The 4,031-nt window shown below is 41.5% G+C and overlaps 1 long non-coding RNA gene across 1 annotated transcript; it reads right to left on the bottom strand.

The window, feature by feature from the left end:
* Positions 1-327: 327 nt before the first annotated feature.
* On the bottom strand, positions 328-3,792 carry LOC310786379. Its single transcript, XR_014553212.1, has 3 exons — positions 3,656-3,792; positions 3,390-3,484; positions 328-578 (listed from the first exon to the last, which is right to left on the bottom strand). It is a non-coding gene; the product is annotated as an uncharacterized lncRNA (long non-coding RNA).
* Between the last annotated feature and the right edge of the window lie 239 nt (positions 3,793-4,031).

The raw sequence follows: 4,031 nt of genomic DNA on the forward strand, positions 1-4,031 counted from the left end.
AAAAGCACGCAAATTATTTTTAACTCAGCGTAAATGAACATCATGATTGAGAACATATATATTCACATCGAAAAAATAACACATTTAAAAGGTCTTGAATGTGAAATGGCAGAACATGACTGTTACAACACAGAACTGAAGCTCAGACAACAATTGACAAGGTTTTAAGACATTTCTACAGTGATGGCAGACCAATATATATTTTTCCTCCAAAAAAAGAACACTCATGAAGGCCTTCCATTTGCCTGTCCCTCACTCTCTCACACTCACCTCACTCATGAAGGCCTTCCATTCGCCCATAGGCTTTTTGTAGGAAGGGGTTGAATGTCCATCACGGATGGCATCATGGTGGATCTCAGCTTGCAGTACTGAGAGCACTGTTGAGTCACACTTGGAGTAAGTGAGGTGTAGGACATAATAATATGCCATCGGGTAGACAAGTCCCTCTTTCAACCGATCTCTTTCGAAGGTCGCCACTGGCATGCTCCCATGGCGATCATGCAGTTTTCCTCACTGATGACCACAACTGGAGATGATAGAGGTTGTTGGCGCAGGAAACCGTTTGGGTCTTCTGAAACCTAGATGACAAAAGTCAATGTAAAAGATTAGAAAACTACCAATTAGAAAAACCATCACAGTTAAAACAATCATTATACATCAAATCGGAGAAAAAGATTTTGTATAATTTTTTTGCTGACCAGATACTGAAACCAAGTTTCAATAAAGCGACTCTTAAAACAAAAATCACAGTGTGAACACTTCTCCTTATGTCATTGTGAAAATGACAAAGTACAAAACATAATGTAGGCATGCAGTATCCAATATACTGCACAAGTCTCACCGTAAAGACATGGAACTGGGCCTCGCTGCTTAAAGCTGGAGTGCATAACATAAACGAATGTTTATGTTATGCACATATTCAGCTATTGCAAAACGACTTCACACAATGCTGATTAAGCCTATCTGCACCACATAACTCTCTCTGTGCATTTCTCAGTATACCTGAGTATTCTACCTGTCGGGCACGACTGTGTCGGATTGAAAACTCTGGTATATTGAGAAATACAGCATTGTGGGAACTTGTTTGGCAATGCCTTGAACGTAATGGACATTTGTTTATATAAACAAATTGTAAATGTACTCACTCCAGCAATTGTAAATGTACTCACTCCAGCTTTAAAGAGAAAGCCACAGAAACACAACCCCATAAGAGACTACTTTCCTGACATTTCCTGTTTTATCAGGAAAGTAGCTCCGGCTATCTATTTGCTTCGAAAATAAAATGTACAATGTCTCGTAATGTTATTACCTAGGTTATCCTACAAGTAGTCATGGCTAAGAAGTAGGGCTGAACGATTAATCGAATTTAAATCGAAACCGAGATTTGAAACAACGCAATTAGATTAATCGCAAAGGCTTCGATTTAACATGTGACATGACTGCATGTAGGTACACGTTACGTGACGTCGTTACGCAGCAGCAGCACGCCGTAGTAGACGGACGTATGTTTACGCAGCAGCACCAGCATCAAACGTGCCTGGATGGAGGAGGAGAAACCTAGCTGCAGCCCCATGGCTGCAGCAGTCTGCAGAATATAGCTAGCGAGCCGATTAGCGAACTTTACAAAAGTTGACACATTATTCACTCTGACTGGATTTTTAATAGTGCGCCACTGACTGGATTCTCTACAATGGAAGGGCAGCTATCTAACAAGACTCGGAAGTGTAATAGCTTCAGCCGAACAAGAACAAGAAGCGGCCGCCGGATGATTTAGCACCGAAGAAAGGCTGGAACTACTTTGGATTTAGAGCATCGGTTAGTTAGACAGTGTTAAGCAAGCGCGGTGCCGACAACGCTTCAAACGCCATAAAAGCTATGGAAATCAACAGATGGACCAGACTCCAGTGCTTCACCACAGACTACACCTCGCCATCGGTACGTTATTTAGCCTAGCAGCTAGGGCTAGCAACGTAGCAAGTTAACTTTACTAACGCTAGCTCTCTCCCTAAGGAGATAGCTCATTTAGCTAGTAAAGTTAGCTTGCTAGCCCTAACTGGCTAGCTCACGTTACATGTCCTCTTCCCCTCTCACTTAACATTATCAGTCTGACTCTGCCTGAATGCAGTAGGCTACTTGTATTGTAACGTTAGCTTGGTAAGCCTACAGTAATGTCTAAATGCCCCTCTTCACCTCCCCCAATATATTATATAGCCAATATATTGTCAGTCTGGGAAATGGAATGATTCTGTAGTAGCTAATGTCCTCTCTCCCAGCGTTCTGCTCTCTCCCTCCCCATCTCTCCTCCCTACTTTCTCTCCCTCCTACATCATCTATAATTAGTTCCAATCTTAAAAATGCAATACAGCCATGTAGTACTTATAGAATAATTTGGTTAATTATTTTGTTTTTCAGAAAAGTTGCGAACAAGCTACATAAGTGCAGAGAATGTCCCACAAATCAAGGCCCGGGTGAAGAGAGAGATGGAACAAGTGCAGGTGGCACTAAAGGTAACTTGCATTAATTCTCTCCTCTCCCACTCCTCTCTCCTTATCCTCCCCCTCTCTCCCCTGGCTTTCCTTGCAAAATAGGGCTTCACTGAAACACTGCTTGTGTATATAGCCTGCCCTGTGCCCCGTATTTGATGTGTGAATGAATGTGTGTGCTGTGAATTGCATTAATGTGAAACTTAACAGTTGTGTCTGTGTTTTGCAGGAGAAGAGGGCTGCCATCACCCCCAGATGCTGCTGCTGTGCCTCAAAGTGCAGCACAGGAAGGAGCCAGGCCATCGGCTGCAAAAAAGGCCAAGCGATCCTTGGGCAGTTACTTCAAGAGCTGCAGCGATGCTGGTGCTTTTTGTTTTGTTTGTATTGTTAAAGACTGAGACACAGAGAGAATTGCAGCTGTTGTTTAAAAGCAAATAAATGTTGCTTGAAGGAATTCTTATCCAAGTTCTCATCCTTGCATTATAATATAGAGCAGTTTGTTGATTGTGATGTTTGAATGTGGTAGGCAAATGCTCCATTGTGTTTTACATTTATTACAGTTAATATTGCACTGAAACTTGATTAAAAAAAAATCGAAATTAAATCGAAATCGCAATATCGGTCAGAAAAATCGCAATTAGATTTTTTACCCAAATCGTTCAGCCCTACTAAGAAGCACTTTTACATTTGCAAGTGTTTTTTTATACTTTCATATTATAGACCAGAAATAGATTTTTTGCTAATAAGCATTTCCATTTTCCATGCTTCCATTTTAGAAATGGAAGCATTTTTTTCTCCTTATGCATAAAATGCGTAGTGAAACCATGACCCAAAAACAAAAGGTATGTGGACTGTGGGCTAATGTATTATTGCAATATTGCATACAGAGTATTAAAAAATACATACATGTTTCATCACTGCTATCCTGGCGTTGCTCTGCGGTGCTCATTGCAGGTGACTGGCATTGCTGGTTTCAGATCGGCATGGCACTTGGGTGCTGGCTGCAGGTTACATCAGAAGAAAAAAGTATTGGGAAATATTAGGTTTCCAAACACTTACAAATGAATGGAATACTAAGATCCCTGGACAGACACTAAAGCTGTTGCGTGGCCTAACGTTTTCATCCAAAGACTCACAGATGCATACAGTATATTAAATGCAATACCACATACATGTTATCACTGTGATCTTGGTGTTGCACTGGGGTGCTGGTGCTTCCTGCAGGGGGCTGGTGTTGCACTGACGTGCTCCCTGCACTGACCCTTTTGTCTCACATCACAAGGTGCCATACAGCCTCAGGAAGTTTTCAGGACCGGGAAAAAGATTGTTGATTTCATCCCGGGAGAGTGAGTGCAGCAAGTCTTCTCCAACATTAGTAGCTGGAACAGAAGTTACAGTTAGGGGCAAGAAGACACTGAGCTTATCACTGAATTAATTCAGCCTTGTGTACATAACAGTTGAGGATATTCCACTATGTTTTTTTTTTTTAATTGTGACATTTCCTCTTTCCTGTACAATTGCCAGTGTTCTGAGATTTTGCTCACTCTT

The sequence above is a fragment of the Poromitra crassiceps genome (assembly GCF_964638095.1).
Source record: "Poromitra crassiceps genome assembly, chromosome: 12".
NCBI lineage: Eukaryota > Metazoa > Chordata > Actinopteri > Beryciformes > Melamphaidae > Poromitra > Poromitra crassiceps.